Source organism: Cervus elaphus, chromosome 12, assembly GCF_910594005.1.
Source record: "Cervus elaphus chromosome 12, mCerEla1.1, whole genome shotgun sequence".
Classification (NCBI taxonomy): Eukaryota; Metazoa; Chordata; class Mammalia; order Artiodactyla; family Cervidae; genus Cervus; species Cervus elaphus.
In genome coordinates, this window is record NC_057826.1 from 66,886,978 (window position 1) to 66,905,377 (window position 18,400).

General features: G+C 39.9%; 1 long non-coding RNA gene across 1 annotated transcript in view; it reads left to right on the top strand.

The window, feature by feature from the left end:
* The window catches only part of LOC122705605, a 149,169-nt gene that overhangs the window by 14,168 nt on the left and 116,601 nt on the right, over positions 1-18,400 (top strand). The gene's annotated exons all lie outside the window — the stretch shown is intronic.

The window sequence follows — 18,400 nt, forward strand, 5'->3', positions numbered from 1 at the left end:
AGGCTTGGGTTTCCTTTGTGGCTCAGCCGGTAAAGAATCTGCCTGCAATCTGGTAGACCTGGGTTCAATCCTTGGGTTGGGAAGATCCTCTGGAGAAGCAAAAGACTACACACTCCAGTATTCTGGCCTAGAGAATTCCATAGACTGTATAGTCCATGGGGCGTAAAGAGTTGGACATGACTGAGTGACTTTCACTTCACTTTCAATTATTCAATATGAAGTACAATTAGTGAAGAATGTTTATTTTATAGCTTAACGTATTTTCGTTTTAGTTTAAAGACCTAATATAGTTGAGTAGTATTTTGACAATAACTAGAATTTTCTAATTGCTTATCTCCTTTTGTAGTTGCTTCTTTACTGGGTTCCTGTTTTGGTGCAGCCCGTTTGTCCAGGACCACAAATTGATTCCTAAAAGCTACCTGCGGTTGAAGTATGGTGCAGAGCGGGGGCTCCATTAACTGTAGCTGTATTTTCTGCAGCTAAATCCCTGAAGCCTTTAAAGGGCCAGGGAGTTTGAAGTCTTCTCTAATGACCCAGTAATGGTTGAAAAAGCTTGTTGAAAAGGTTGTAAATATTTGTTGATTGATTTTCGACAGGAAAAAAAGGCTTTTACTCCTCCACCGAGCCTGAGAGGAGGGTGAGGGAGGAAGCTTTTACACACCCAACTAAATCTGGCTTTTTAATTTCTCATGCTTTGAGGTCCTAGACATACATTTCAAGAATAGATCTCTTCTTTCACCTTATAAAAGGAAAAATTGAGAATAAAACAGTTTCCTTAAGTTTTGTTCTATAACCCAGAGAAATGTACATAGATAGTCACCAAGCTGAACAAGGCTAAGCACAGCTCCTCACGAATAAGAACAAACTTTCAGTTTCAATCCACTGAAGGGAGATGGAGTAGGTGGAGTAGGCAGCTGCCAATGTCGTGAGATATGAACATTACCAAAAGACTTGCCTGCACAAAAATATCTTTCCCCTGGGTCTATCCTAGATACTGTAATGCAGCCAGCTACTGCAACTGGTTTTCTGGATAAAGGCAGTGTCTCCATAAGATGCCATTAAAATACATGTCTATTCCTTGAGAAAGGTAAATGTTAACTAACACATTAGGAAAGATTAGAGTGTATGTCTGTGAACTTTTTATTGTGAGAGAATTTGCAGATTTGCGTGCAGTTGGAAGAAATTATATAAAGAGATCCTGTATACCCTTCATGCATAACTTGCACAACTGTAATAAAATAGCACCACTGGGAAATGGACATTGATACAACCTGCAGGCTTTATTCAGATTTCTCCAGTTTCGCATATACTTCTTTGTATATGTGTGCTTAGTTCTATGCCATTTTATTATATGCGTGGATTGGCGTGGCCATCACCATGGTCACACAGGTAGAAGCTCCAGTGCTGGTAATGTTGCTGAGACTTGAGCCCTGAGAATTTATGTACTGGATTCAGAATTGGAATGAAGTATATGAGTGACCCAGGCAGACTAAAAATTTGGCACTCCTACAAATCAGCTTTCTTTAAATATTTATGCACAGGAGAGACTGAGCACTACAAGGGGAAAGTGCAGAAGAAAGAATGCTAGAAGCAGAGTTAGGTCTATTCTTTTAAGGTCCAAGGACTTTAGTGCTATTGTTGAATTCACATACACTATTCACCAATCAGACACCCTGAGGTTAACTTGACCCATCTCCTTAGAAAATGGGTCTGAAGCATGCCCCCTGAGAGGTCTCATATGGCATCCCAGTGCTTGCCTTATCCAAATGTTTCTTTAAGCCATGTATTTCATTCTTTCTGAGAAAATTTCTGTAAGTATATGCTCTCCCACTCATTACTTAGCACAAAGGTTAATTACTCCCTACTGTGTTGATTCCCTGGTCGACAGTCCCTTCTTCTGACTCTGATTGAACCTAGGGGATGGAGAGACATTATCTAGACACCAGAATTTCTACTTCTTATTTACCCTTTGTTATAGGTACAGATACTGATCTCCATTTTAATTTAAAGATAATTACCTACTCTAATACATGTATTAAGCTGTAAGATTTGTGTCCTTGATATAATTTGACAAAGTAATTGCCTACTGCCCCTTAAAACTCAGACTACTTATGGACAGAATGGATGGCTGATTATGGGATAAATTTTTTAAAAATTCAATTTTATATTGGAATAGAGTTGATTAACAATGTTGCATTAGTTTCAGGTATACAGCAAAGTGATTCAGTTATATATATATACATGTATTTATTCTTTTTCAAATTCTTTTCCCATTTAGATTATTACAGAATGTTGAGCAGAGTTCCTTGTGCTATTTAGGTCCTTGTTGGCTATCTGTTTTAAATATAACAGTGTGTAAGATTTGTGTCCTTGATATACTTTGATGGAAATATTGGATGGGAAATGGAAAACTCTATTTGGTTAAAATCATTTTTTATTGACTTACCTCTAATTGTAACTTATTTAACAGTAAAAAATGCAAGTATTACTCATCATCGGGTAAAAGTAGAAGATTCACATAAGCAAAATTAATAAAAATTAAAGTAATCCCAAAACATCTGCCAGAGATTTTATAACACATTTGGGTAGATATTCTTCCAGGGTTTTCCTAGAAAAATATGCATGTGAAAATATTTATATATATATGAAAAATATATTTACAATGACCAGAGGGTTATCTATATTATGCTATATAATCTACTTTTATATTTCATAATATATTACCAATAAAGGTCTGTCTAGTCAAAGCTATGGTTTTTCCAGTAGTCATGTGTGAATGTGAGAGTTGGACTATAAAGAAAGCTGAGCACCGAAGAATTGATGCTTTTGAACTGTGGTGTTGGAGAAGACTCTTGAGAGTCCCTTGGGCTGCAAGGAGATCCAACCAGTCCATCCTAAAGGAGATCAGTCCTGAATAGGAAGGACTGATGTGAAGCTGAAACTCCAATACTTTGGCCACCAGATGCAAAGAACTGACTCATTGGAAAAGACCCTGATGCTGGGAAAGATTGAAGGCAGGAAGAGAAGGGGATGACGAAGGTTGAGGTGGTTGGATGGCATCACTGACTCAATGGACATGAGTTTGAGTAAGCTCCAGGAGTTGGTGATGGACAGGGAATCCTGGTGTGCTGCAGTGCATGGGGTGGCAAAGAGTCAGACATGACTGAGCAGTTGAACTGAACTGAACTGGTATTATTAAAAATTTCCATAGCAATAAATATATATTTAATTTGTTATTTTAAATATTTGTATATTATCCCACTATGTGAATTCCCTGTCATTATTTCACTAATTGGATATACTCTACTGTATTAAACCATTCCCCTACTTTTGTATATTCAGATTATTTCCAAATTTTCATTATGATAAGTAACATGGTGATAAACATTTACATTACACATATCTTTTACCTGGTATATATTTCCAGAAGTCTAATTGGCAAGTCAAAAGATTTTCACTCTTTTAAGACTTTTGCTAAGCATTACTGATGTTTGTTACTGTTTTTTGCAGCCCAAGGATCTAGGTCTCCAGAAGATCTTGATAACAAATAGTTTATCTGGAAGGAATAACTAATTAACCAATGAACCATGACTGGTAGAACAAATTGACTTTAGGACTCTGAGAAGCTGGGTGAATAGTCTAGAAGATCATGTTTTATATGGAGAAGACTAAAGAAATTTTCTCAGCAGACCAGAAGGCCTGTGTGAGTAGCTATCACGGGAGCCTGTACTGTTAAAGTGTGGACAGAGCAGGAACAAGCGCTAACAGGAGGTGGATGTGTGTGTGTGTGTGTGTGTGTGTATGTATGTGTAAATGCATGGGGAGGAAGGGCAAAATACAGACTTTACTGTCTCATGCTTTTGCCTGTTTCATGTCTTGGAAGAGAACAAGTTTTCTGTACTAAACTGATGATTATGGAGAACTTCTACTGTGCATCTTTCTTAGAGAAGCCTGCTTCACTGTTATGATAATGTATGTTTGCAAATTAGTTTTTCATAGTTGGTGGGATGTAACGTCTTTATTTGACACCTTATCCATGTTTGTTTGTTTTCCTTGTGTTTTTGGTGGTTAGGCATGGATAAATGCTGATACTAAGAAGCCCTAAACCTCTTATAGAAAAGTAAGGGTTTCCCTGGTGGCTTAGATGGTAAAGTATCTGCCTGCAACAAGGGAGACCCAGGTTTGATTCCTGGGTCGGTAAGATCCCCTGGAGAAGGAAATGGCAACCCACTCCAGTATTCTTGCCTGGAGAATTCCATGGACAGAGGAGACTGATAGGCTAAATAAAGTCCATGGGGTCACAAAGAGTTGGACATGACTGACATACACACACACACAAACCAGGGAGTCCTGAACATCTTATAGAAAAGTAAAGAACATATAAACTTGAAAAACAGTCTTCTACTCTCCCTTTACTATGCAGTCACTGGTAAGCTATTGAGCATGAGAGCATCCGAAATAGACTGTTACTGGAGTCAAGGAAAGGTTCTACTCTCAAGCAAGGAAATCAATCAGGGACCCAACTTTGTGGTATTAGTAAAGATAAGCCACCTTTTGATGGAGAACAGTATGGGATACTCATCAATTTAGAGACTTAAGAGTAAGACAGCCCCTTAAATTTAAAACACAGAGAAACTTGGTATAAGTTCATTAGAAAAATAAAGACTTGTGTCAGATTATAGTTCCCCCCAAATGGGTACAGTGGCATTTCTACTGTTACATGTTCCTTCAGGCTAGAGGTGAAGTTTATTTCCCCTTCCCTTGAACCTAGTGGGGCTGGTGACTTCTCTGACCAATAGAATATGACAGAAGTGATACTGTATTATATGAAGGACACACCTTCTGCCTGCCTCTTTTTTGCAGGCACAATATTGTGAAGAAGCCCAAGTCACGTGAAGAGATGTGTAACATGTGGATTACACACATATATGTGTGTTGTAGTCAGTAGCTCCTAATAAGTTCTCAGGGACAGCTAGCATGATTGTGAGCAAATAGCCTTCAGGTGACTAGAGCCTCCAGGGTTCAAGCCTTTCATGGAAACAGACATGAGCTATTCCCCAGTGCCCTGTCCAGATTCCTGACCTACAGAATCAATAAGCATGATAAAGGGTCGTTTTACTCCACAAAAGTTTCTGTGGGTTTTTTTTTAAACTTTATTTTTTGGCCACAATGTGTGGCTTGAAGGATTTTAGTTCCCTGACCAGAGGTTGAACCTGGGCCCTGGTAGTGAAAACATGGAGTCCTAACCATTGGACCATCAGGGAATTCCCTCTGGTTATTTTTAAGATAAACAGTATAAAACAAAGATATTGACCAAATTCAATACTGTAAGCAGTTGATCACTCAACAGATAAGTATTGTAAAGCCTTCTTGGTTTGAAGTACTCTGCTAGACTTGTGAGTTTGCAAAAACAAACAAACAAAAACAAAAAATACATTACTTGTCCTTGAAGAGTCCAGAAATCTAGTAAAGGAATCCAAATGTGTGCTTGCATGCTATGTCGCTTCAGTCATGTCTGACTTTTTGCGACCCCCATGGACCATAGCCTGCCAGGCTCCTCTGTCCATGGGATTCTCCAGGCAAGAATACTAGAGTGGGTTGCTATTTCCTTCTCCAGGGGATCTTCCTGACCCAGGAATTGACCCCATGTCTCCTGTGTCTCCTGCAGGAGACAGACGGGTTCTTTACCACTAGTGCCAACTGGGTAGTCCAAAGGAATCCAAATATATAAGAGCAAAAAGACAGCTAACAATATATGGTAAGTGCCAAATGAAATAATACACATGTATGTAAAGGAGTTGGGTAGAGCAGAGAGACTGGGCTTTAGTATGTAGCACCCAGCACCCCAGCATACATCAAAGGCTCATTTGAGCAGAGAAGGCGGCAACTTAGGAATTGAAGGATGAGTGTCAGGTATTTGGAGGAAAATGATGAAGGTTTTAAGCCAATTGAAAAACAAAGCGTTTAGTCTGGAATACTTGGATGTGGATCACAACAATAACAGCATCAGTACCCTATGTGTATAATAGTGTATAATTTACAAGCCTGTTCATAGACATTATCACATTTAATCTTCACAAGGACCCCATGAAGTAGGTTATCTTATCTCTCTTCTTTGGATAAGGAAATTTAGGCTCAGGGATATAAAAACCATTTTAATTTTATTAGATCTTTCTGATAGGGGTAATGGTGAATGAAAACAACAATAAAGAGAACTAATGTTTACAGAGTACCTAGCAAATGCCAGGCATTTTCCTTGGTATTTTCATAATTTACTTGACAACCTGAAATCTAATTTTATAACAACCTTGGAAGTAATTGTTATTATCCTGATTATATGAGGAAATTGAGGCATAGGGACATCAAGTAGCTTTCTTAAGGTCATACAAGTAGTTAGTTAGGACGTAGGGATAGACATTTTAAAATGTGATGGCAAGTTCAACAAACCTCCTACATTCCTGTGGGATAGAGTCTCCCTGCTCCCCTCCACATAGTTGCAAACAAACCTCCCTTTCACACTTCCACAGAAACATCTAGATGTTGCATGTCTAAAGCACTCAAGGCATTAATATGGGAATGACCAACGGGTTTAGCACCTTCCAAAAAAAAAAAAAGGGCTAGTTGTTAACCTCAAAGAATTTATAGTTGGTTGAATGTGAAAGGGAAATCTGTCTTTTTCTCTCTCTAATAAGCTGGGGAACTGATGATATACCCAGTAGTTCAGCAGTGAACTTGGAATATGACCTTGAACTAGCCACTTAAGTCCTCTGGGTCTAAGTTTCCTCACCTGTAAAATGAAGGGCTTGCTGGATGATCTTTAAGGTTCTTTCCAGATGGAATATTTTATGATTCCATAAACCTAGGACTAAGATGTAAAATGGGGAATTCACTTTAAAAAATGTTACATTACTCAGCCTCTTGCCTTTCTTCACCTTTGCAGAATGAGTCTACTTGACTCACTGAGAGCAAAGAATCATTGCTGGGAAGACTGGGTCTTTGTGAAATGATACTGGATAAACAGCAGATCCTCTGTCTAACTATGGTGCTTTCAGAATAACCACCATAAACCTGTGATTTCAAAAGTATCTATGTAAAACTGCTCTACATACCTCGCTATTCTAGATTTTACTCTGCTAAGTACAAGTCAGTTTTTCAGTTGATGCTTTGGAGATGTTTCTATTAGGTGAAATTGCTCTAAGAATAAGTTCCAACAATGTGTTCTCATCAAATGGCAGAAGGTTCTAATTGCATAAAACTAGTCACTTGAAAAAAAAAATCTGTTGCTGTTTGGACAGGTAAAACAAGAGAAATTATGATGCTAACTGCTCTCTTCAACTTTCTCTCTCTGTTAACTTCCAGTGATAATTGCCACTTCCTAGGGAATCATAGAATATGGGGATGTTAGGTAGGTTGCCCTCCCTGTCTGTATTAAACCATTTGTAACAACAAATGAATATGCAGGAACTGGTAGGCAAATAAATTTATGACCTTGATTTTATTGCTTGGAGTGAGTTTTATGTGTTTCAAAACTGCTCTTTAATTGCTATGTCCTTGTCTATTTTTGAAAGCCTAGGCAGTTATAAGTTGTTACATAAAATCTAATGATAGGTGAACCTCCTATCTCCAGAAGTTGACTTATCACATATATTCTCTTGCATTAATATTTAGAAACTGTTGAACAACTCAACACAAATACATTTCTTGGCAATTTTCAATTGCTTATGAACTGACCTATTAGTATAGAGCTTCAAATATGCCACAATCAAGCAAATGATTGATAGATGCTTTATAAAACTTATGAAGCTTAGTTTCATTTTTGCCTTCTACTTTGTGTCTCAGTTCTTAAGGAAGATGAAAGAATGCTGAGTTTCCTTTATAGGTCTCATTTCACATAGACAATACTCAAGTGATGGTTTTTTGCCCCCAAATAAAGAAAATTCAGTTTCAAGTATAATTATTTTGGAATGGTCCTCTGAATAACATGGATATTAATTGTTGCTCCCCAAAAGGGTGCTTGCCTGGAAAATCCCATGGACAGAAGGAGCCCTGAAGACTACAGTCTCAGTTCAGTTACTCAGCCAACTCTTTGCAACCCCATGAACTGCAGCATGCCAGGCCTCCCTGTCCATCACCAACTCCCAGAGTTCACTCAAACTCATGTCCATTGAATCGGTGATGCCATCCAACCATCTCATCCTCTGTCATCCCCTTCTCCTCCTGCCTTCGATCTTTCCCATCATCAGGGTCTTTTCAGATGAGTCAGTTCTTCGCATCAGGTGGCCAAAGTATTGGAGTTTCAGCTTTAGCATCAGTCCTTTCAATGAATATTCAGGACTGATTTCCTTCAGGATGGACTGTTTGGATCTCCTTGCAGTCCAAGGGACTCTGAATAGTCTTCTCCAACACCACAGTTCAAAAGCATCAATTCTTTGGCGCTCAGCTTTCTTTATAGTCCAACTCAAAATCCCATGGACAGAAGGAGCCCGGTGGGCTACAGTCTATAGGGTCACAATGAGTCAGACATGACTGAAGTGACTTAGCATAGCAAAAAAGGATGAAGGATTGACCCAAACTTATGTATCCCACTTTATTTCCAAATACTTTCCATTTTGATTCTCACAGCCTGCTGTGGTAATCTCAAACCCATTTGCCTACAATAATCACACGCTCATTGAGAAAACATCTAAATCTATTAAGATCATGATCAACAAGACTGTTGTTATTTGATGATACCCAAATCTGACCCTTCTTAGTATTTAAATAAAATCATTTCTAAGGATGCAAAAAAATATATGTTGAAATGACCAAAGGCAGTAACTGTGTTTATCTTAAATAGGGTTCAGCTCCAGAAGTGTATCTGTAAACCACAAACAACAGTGCTAGTATAATACATTAAAAAAATTTTTTTTTTGGAGAATGCAACAATCCCATAGGCCCCTGCTGACTAGAAATAGCGACATTTCATAACTCTCCCAAATTTGGGATTGGTTGAGCTCTTCTAAGGTAGAGTGTCTTCTCAAACTTGCTTCTATCATCATCACTGCTTCCTTTATTATGGTTGTTTCCAGTGGTATGAATAGAAAGATGCTACACATTTCTAGGTGAGGAGCCTTATGCAGACTTATATATATTCAAAAGAAGTAGCATCTAGGCCACACTCAGGTTTCTCAGCCCTTGCCACTAAACTGGATCATTGTTCTCCAGGCTACACATAATAAACGCCTGTGGGGCTTAGAGACTATTCCAGATTTCCAGCCCTGCCCTGGACACATTCATACAGGAGTTCCGAGTTAGGATCCAAGCTTTACAGGTTAAAAATATATCATAGGTGGTTCTTGTACACAGTGACCATAAGGTCTTAGGTGTAATAAAGTAACATCAGGAATCTTAATTTCTTTTCTGTTAGAAAATTTGAGTTAGTTTAACTAACTTGCAGTAAAGTAAATGTGAGCACAAGTCTACCCTCTACCACTTACTGTGTGAACTTGGGCAAATTGCTTACCTTCTCTGTATTTTGTGATTTTCATCTGGAAAATGGGCATAAGAGTTTCCTAGTGAAATGTTGTGAGAATTAAATAAGATACTGTATGTTAGTGCTTCCTGTGGTGCCTGGCATGATATGATATAGCTATGTTTTGATTTCCCTTTAGGTACACATGTACCTGATTGATCAAAATATATCATTAAAATATGAAAGGCTATTTTATCTACCTATGACACGAGGACTGGAGGACCTGGGAGAACTAAAAATTGTGAAATTTGTTAGTTTACATCAAAACATTCAGAAATGAAAGATTAGGGGCTTCCCTGGTGATCCAGTGGCTAAATTCTAGGTTTCCGCTACAGGGATGTGAGTTTGATCCCTAGTCAGGGAATAGATTCCATATGTTACAACTAAGAGTCGCCGGCTGCAATGAAGATCTGTGTGCTGTAACTAAGAGTCATGGCACAGCCAAATAAATAAATATTTTTAAAAAGGGAAATCAAAGATTAGTCCCTTTTCTGATGGAGGAAAATGGAAAAACAGAATCAGTCCTCTTTACTATGACAGAAGATGCCTATGAAGAAGAGTTCTCTGAAAAACAAGATGTAATAATGGCGTTGGTTATTGGCCAACATCCCCTGGATAGAGAGCTGATCTCTTCCTGCTCCCAACACCCACCTTGGGGACAAAAGGTAGGTCTCTTCCCTTTTCTATGATTGTTATTCTCTTTTCCCTATCATTGTTACTCCTACTTCTTTGCTTGGGTTTACTTCTTTTCCTCCTTCCAAGATCACCTAAGTCCCATCCTTCTTATCACTTTTGATCTTCCCAGCCTTAGTGCAACTTGTTTTCCATCTCTTGAACTTCCATTGTCTCAGTGAGTTCCTACACTGTATCCTCTTTATTATTTAGTGACTATTAGTTCTGTCTTTCCCAATGGACTTCAAATTTTCTGAGGGAAAAGATATTCGAAGCCCACATTTACATCTTTTTTTGCAACTCAACACACAAAGCTCCTAGGCATAAAGGCTTGCCTTATACAAATAGATGGAGTGCCAGAGGGGGTCGTCCATTTATGAAGTAGAGAGCCAGGAGGCTATCTTTAATAGTTGGTGTTCAGGTCACCTTAGATTTTATTTTACCAGCTGTTCTTTGCTTTCCAACACACAGATCATTTTTAACTGTGGCATTGGCTATCATCATTGATCAATTTAACTTTTTTTTTTAATGTAAATGTTTTTTAGAGGGCTTTCCTGGTGGCTCAGATGGTGAAGAATCTGCCCTCAATGCAGGAGACCTGGGTTTGAGCCCTGGCTCGGGATGACACCCTGGAGAAGGAAATGGCAACCCACTCCAGTATTCTTGCCCGGGAAATCCCATGGACAGAGGAGCCTGGTGGGCTGCAGTCCATGGGGTTGCAGAAGAGTCAGACACTACTGAGTGATTAAACAATAACAACAGCAGCCATGGCAGAATCCTAGGCCTCTCTATGGAATTTTCTGTCCACAGTGAGATAATGCAGAGAGGTGGGCACCTTGAGTCCTCCAGTTTTGACCAGTGATTCTCAAAAATGACTTGTTCAGGAGAATCACTTGGACATTTGTTCAAAGTACAGATACCTACACTTCATCTTCAATACTATGAGGTTAGAACCAGCAGTAGGTTTGGCAGTTGATTCTGATGCTCTGGGCCACAGTTCACTGTTTAGAAACTGCTGTCTTAGGTATCAATCACAGTGAAGTGACTTTTAAAATCTCTGTCAAATTTGGATCCTGTAGCTTCCATAGCTCAGTTGTTCTGTTTGGTCTGTGATAGAATTGGGATGGTGAAGTTGAAAGTTTTCTCTGGAGGAGAGGTTCCATGCTTTATACAATAGCTCTGGAGAGAGAATGCCCCAAATACTATCCACTCTGTTTGGTAATGTGGCTGGCCAAACCTGTGGTTTCTGAGAAATCAGTGTAGTAAAATCTGATGATAATATTAGAAATATATCACTGTAGTACTTTCCCCCAATATTTACTGACAAAAGTCTGTCTGGTCAAAGCAATGGCTTTTCCAGTAGTCATGAGTGAATGTGAGTGTTGGACCATAAAGAAAGCTGAGTACCAAAGAAATGATGCTTTTGAACTGTGGTGCTGGAGAAGACTCTTGAGAGTCCCTTGGGCTGCAAGGAAATCAAACCAGTCAATCCTAAAGGAAATCAATCCTGAATATCCATTGGAAGGACTGATGATGAAACTGAAGCTCCAATACTTTGGCCACCTGCTGCAAAGAGCTGACTCATTCGAAAAGACCCTGATGCTGGGAAAGATTGAAGGCAGGAGGAGAAGGGGATGACGAAGGTTGAGGTGGTTGGATGGCATCACTGAGTCAATGGACATGAGTTTGAGCAAACTCTGGGAGAGAGTGAAGGACAAGGAAGGCTGGCATTCTGCAGTCCATGGGGTTGTAAAGAGTTGGACACGACTGAGCAACTGAACAACAACCATTCTTATAATCAAAAATTAACTGGTAACAGTTACATATGTTATATAATATAATATTATCATAAACAATGAAGCATCCAGGAAAGATAGTTTCCATTTTATAGATGAAGAAACTATAAGGGCGGGGGGGGGGGGTTGAAGATCTTGATGAAGTTTTTTGTGATTCCCTAATCTAATAATCTTTCTGTTGTGCTAGATTGCCTTGTAAAATATAGAACAATGCTTAATAATCATAAAGACAATCTGGAGTCATCATGCAAAGGTTAATATTTAGCATACTTTGTTCAAAAATGTAGAAAAATCTATATTATTTTACAAAGTATCTATTAATGGTGATTAAATTAAAATAACGATATTTGAGAACCTAAAGGAATATGTTTTTGTGACATGGAAAGGTCACTGATGTGAAATTTTTATACAGTAGGAAGTCAGAAGAAAAAGGAATACACACAAACAGATGCACATGCACATATGTATTTTTTAAACTAGATTTTTCATCTCCTATAAATTACCACCATTCTTACATTCACATATTTCTTATGTGGCATGGGCTATTTCTTATTTAAGTGATTTACAAACCATTCTTCTGTGCTTGAAATGGCCCTGGAAAGGAAGGGAAGGAGATGGCAGCAGTCAATTAAAACTAGAGAAGGATTTTTAGCAGACAGAGATTATACACTCAAACTGGAAGAGAACTAAGACATTGAGGCTATCTTCTCTACAAAATGTGGTTTGAGGATCTTGGCTTGTACTAAAGTTATGCTTGGCAATATACATGATTGTACTCTTTCAATAGAATATGTAATTGATGCCTTTTCAAATTCTAACCTTGTGCTTTATTTATTTAATTCTCTCATCCTAGGGTCAGATATTTGGCTGCTATGAGTAAGTAGAAAAAGTAATTCTATGTGCTCCCTGCCCTTCACCCACAACCCCAATAATGTGTGGAGAGACTGAAGATTTTCTTTTTCAGATATTTATAGGGGTATTGTAACCCCTGAAAGGATGTAAAGTGCAGTTATTTTACAACTACCATTCCTTACCTTATTTTTCTCGTGGCTCAGATGGTAAAGAATCTGCCTACAATGTGGGAGACCCAGGTTCCATCCCTGGGTTGGGAAGGTCCCCTGGAGAAGAGAATGGCAACCCACTCCAGTATCTTTGCCTGGAGAATCCCATGGACAGAGGAGCTTGGCGGGCTACAGTCCATGGGGTTGCAAAGAGTTGGACTAACTGAGTGACTGAGTGACTAACACATTCATTACCTCATACACTGATTATACATACACACACACACAGCATCACTGTGTTGGTTGTTGGCCTTTGATCTTCCAGCATTTGTTATTTCTTTCCCCTAAGATATTCTAATGTAGAAAATAATTTATGAATATTAGACCTCTATAACCATATTATAAAAGTAATCTCTCCAGATGTTAATCTACTGTTTTGATTCTTTATTCTGTTGCTCTTAAACTATTGCAGAGTTGTTATTCCTTCTCTATTTCAAAATTAGGAAAATTGATTTTGAGTTACTGCATCAATTCTTCCTCATTCCTTTATCCGTTAATTTGCTAATTTATGTGCAGAAATTCTTTGGCACAACTTCTTGCAAATGTGGGAATCTAAACTATCTGCCCTTTAAATGGGGCTTGATGTAGGAACTTCCTTTTCACAAACAGAAAGTGACATAAGTCACAACTTGTGACTTCTGAGACTATCTCATAAAAAATATTACATTTCCATTTGATATCTCTTAGATGGCCCATCTCGGGCCATCTAATTGTCATATTGTTGGGGGGGAGGCTAATTGTCATATTATGAGAATATGTCTTGAAAGAGACTATGTCTTGAAAGAGGTCACCAGGAGAAACGACAGAGACCTCCTGTCAATGGTCACTGCAAACTTGCCAGCCATGTGAAAGATCCACCATAGATGTCCATCCTTCAGCTCCAGACAGGCTTTCAGATAGTTGCAGCTCTGGCTGATGTCTTAACAGTAACCTCAGGAGAGACCTCCAGTCAGACCATTGAGCTAAGCCACTCTCAAATTCCTGACCCATAGAAGGTCTATGAAGATGTAAGAGATTAATACATGATTGCTGTTATTGTTAAAGCACTAAGTTTTGGGGCAATTTGTTAAGTAGCAATAATACAGTTATCTTACCTAGACAACTGCTGTCTGTATTCATACAACAAATATTTACTGAGTATCTAATAGGTGTCAGAGTTGGACACGACTGAGTGATTAAGCACACAATGTATGTCAAGCAGTCTGTTAGGTGCCAGGGATACTAAAGTGAATAGAAGAGATATAATTCCTCCCTTTAAAGAATTTATAAACATGTGATAAATTAAATATTAAATAAATAATTATATAGCTATTTAACCATAATAAGTGTGAGAGAGAATAGCAGGGTTATGAGTGCTCATGATCCTCAACCTGAAGGTCAGGAAAGGTTTCCCTGAGGAACTGACATTTAAACTCACACATGAATGCACAGGAATTAACCAAGTAAAGAGCAAAGTGGAGGATGAAAAAGAGCTTCCCAGGTAGGGGGACAGTATAGGTGAAGGCCCTTATTCAGTGGCCCAATAAGAAGTTTCTGGGCTAGTAGAAACTACTGGACTGTGTGTTTTCATTTATTCAATTTCTTTAAGGAAATAATTTCCGAGGGCCTACTCTGCATCAGCACTGTTCTAAGCACTGGGGATACTGTGGTGAACATACCAGATGGACATCCCTGCCCTTCATAGAACTTGCATCCTAGTGGGAGAGGAGGACGATAGATAAAAATAAATGAATAAAATACATAATATGGACTTCTTGTTTCTGGTCCAGCAGGTAAAGAGCTTGGAAGTCATTTCTCACCTCCAGTCAGTTCAGTTGCTCAGTCATGTCTGACTCTTTGCGACCCCATGGACTGCAGCACTCCAGGCTTCCCTGTCCATCACCAATTCCCATAGCTAGCTCAAACTCATGTCCATCAAGTCAGTGATGCCATCCAACCATCTCATCCTCTGCCATCCCCTTCTCCTCCTGCCTTCAATCTTTTCCAGCATCAGGGTCTTTTCCAGTGAGTTAGTTCTTTGCATTAGGTGGTCAAATTATTGGAGTTTCACCTTCAGTATCAGTCCTTCAATGAATATTCCAACCTCCACACAACAACAAAAAGCTAAACAAACTGAAAACCAACAACTCTTCTTAGATCCATCAGAAAACTGAGGTCATAAGATAAACCACTGCCATGAAAATTGGAGTGATAAACAGGCTGTTCCAGAGAATCAGAAGCCCAGGGGCAGAAAACTCCTTGGGAACCAGTGCCAGAGTTGGAAAACCTAATCGACAAATTGCTAGAGGCTATGGACAAGTGTGAGAGATGAAAACTTCAGAGGGACTCACTGTTAGGGGAGGACCCCACACTTTTATGAGTTTTACCTCCAGCAGCCCTATTAGGTTCTCACAGTAACGATCAGAGAGAAATCCCCTTGTGTTTCTGCCAGGGGAGGGGAAAGTAGCCATTTTGAAATACACCCAAAACATTCTGTTCTTTTTAACAAGGTCTGCCCTTAAGAGAACCTCAGTTGGTAAAGAATCGGCCTGCAATGCATGAGACCCCGGTTCAATTCCTGGGTCAGGAAGATCCCCTGGAGAAGGGATAGGTTATCAGTCCAGTATTCTTGGGCTTCCCTGGTGGCTTAGACAGTAAAGGATCCACCTGCAACACGGTAGTCTTGGTTTCGATCCCTGGGTTGGGAAGATCCCCTGGAGGAGAGCATGGCAACCTGCTCCAGTATTCTTGCCTGGAGAATCCCCATGAACAGAGGAGCCTGGCGGGCTACAGTCCATGGGGTCCCAAAGAGTTGGATGTGACTGAGTGACTGAGCACACCCCTTAAGAGAAACTGTTTTATCAGAGCCTAACCTACCAGGGTTTTACTAACTGACCCAAGGGAAGGGAAATACCCAGCTCCACACCCTTTAACCTTCTTGTCTGTCATAAGTGTGTAATGCGGGTGGGTGGGGTGGAGGGAGGAATCAAAAGCACCTGTGAAGATCACAGCCCAGGGAGACAAGCTCACTGAAGGCTGAGACCTAATCACAGGATTATAAAACGCTTCCTCTTCCCCCACACCTGACCACCACATCCTCAGGGCTCCTTTAGAATAACCACTGAAAGAACTGTGCATCTCAAATGATATTTAAGGCACCTCCGTTGTTGCTATTCAGTCGCCAAGTCATGTACAACTCTTGCGACCCCATGGACTGCGTCTCGGGGAACGCAAAGACAAGGGAGCCAAAAACAAGAACACCTGAGGAAAATATAATTTATGACACCCATAGCTACAGTAAACACAGCCTAACCTCTAGCCAGATAAATAAAATTGATAGCACGGCAGGTGGTGATAAGTGCTGAGAAGAAAAATAAAGCAGGTAAAAGGGGTAGGGTGTGTTGGTGGAGAGGGCGGGTTGCAGTTTTAAATAGGATGGTCAGGAAATGCCTCATGGAACAGGTGACATCTGTGCAAAGATGTGAAGGAGGCAAGGGAGTGAGTCATGGAGATAGCTCGGGAAGAGCAGAGGGAATTATAGTGAAAGGTCTTTAGGAGGGAGTGTGTCTGCTATGTTGGAAAGTCAGTGTGACTGGAGCAGAGTGGGTGTGTTAGGGGGTGGGAATCATAGGAAATGAGGTCAGAGAGGGAAGGTTTGGGTGAGGTAAATTGTGTACGGTCTTGTAGACCACGGTAAAGACTTGTCTCTCTGACTCTTAAGAGAGTAGAGCACAGGGGAGAAAGGGAGCCCAGTCAGGAGGCTTTTTATATAATTCAGGAGAGAGATAACAATGCCTTGGGTCAGGAAGGAAGTGGTAGAAAAGATGAGAAGTCATTAGATTCTGGATACATTTTGAAGACAGAGATGACATGTTGCTGACAGACCAGGGTGTAAGACACAGAGAAGTGTCAAGGTTGACTCCTTGGTCAAAACAGAAAGTTCAGTTCAGTTGCTCAGTCATGTCCAACTCTTTGTGACCCCATGAATTGCAGCATGCCAGGCCTCCCTGTCCATCACCAACTCCTGGAGTTTACTCAAACTCATGTCCATCGAGTTGGCGATGCCATCCAGCCATCTCATCCCTTGTCCTCCCCTTCTCCTCCTGCCCCCAATCCTTATGCCCCAACCAGTAGGTGCTGAAGAAGCTGAAGTTGAACGGTTCTATGAAGACCTACAAGACCTTCTAGAACTAACACCCAAAAAAGATGTCCTTTTCATTATAGGGGACTGGAATACAAAAGTAGGAAGTCAAGAAACACCTGGAGTAACAGGCAAATTTGACCTTGGAGGACAGAATGAAGCAGTGCAAAGGCTAATAGAGTTTTGCCAAGAGAACGCACTGGTCATAGCAAACACCCTCTTCTAACAACACAAGAGAAGACTCTACACATGGCCATCACCAGATGGTCAACACCGAAATCAGATTGATTATATTCTTTGCAGCCAAAGACAGAGAAGCTCTATACAGTCAGCAAAAAAGACCAGGAGCTGACTGTGGCTCAGATCATGAACTCCTTATTGCCAAATTCAGACTTAAATTGAAGAAAGTAGGGAAAACCACTAGACCATTCAGGTATGACCCAAGTCAAATCCCTTATGATTATCCAGTGGAAGTGAGAAATAGATTTAAGGGACTAGATCTGATAGAGTGCCTGATGAACTATGGACGGAGGTTTGTGACATTGTATAGGAGACAGGGATCAAGACCATCCCTATGGAAAAGAAATGCAAAAAAGCAAAATGGCTGTCTGAGGAGGCCTTACAAATAGCTGTGAAAAGAAGAGAAGTGAAAAGCAAAGGAGAAAAGGAGAGATATTCCCATTTGAATGCAGAGTTCCAAAGAATAGCAAGGAGAGATAAGAAAGCCTTCCTCAGTGATCAATGCAAAGAAATAGAGGAAAACAACAGAATAGGAAAGACTAGAGATCTCTTCAAGAAAATTAAAGATACCAAGGGAACTTCATGCAAAGATGGGCTCGATAAAGGACAGAAATGGTATGGACCTAACCTAAGCAGAAGCTATTAAGAAGCAGTGGCAAGAATACACAGAAGAACTGTACAAAAAAGATCTTTATAACCCAGATAATCACGATGGTGTGATCACTCACCTGGAGCCAGACATCCTGGAATGTGAAGTCAAGTGGGTCTTAGAAAGCATCACTATGAACAAAGCTAGTGGAGGTGATGGAATTCCAGTTGAGCTATTTCAAATCCTAAAAGATGATGCTGTGAAAGTGCTACACTCAATATGCCAGCAAATTTGGAAAACTCAGCAGTGGCCACAGGACTGGAAAAGGTCAGTTTTCATTCCAGTCCCAAAGAAAGGCAATGCCAAAGAATGCTCAAACTACCGCACAATTGCACTCATCTCACATGCTAG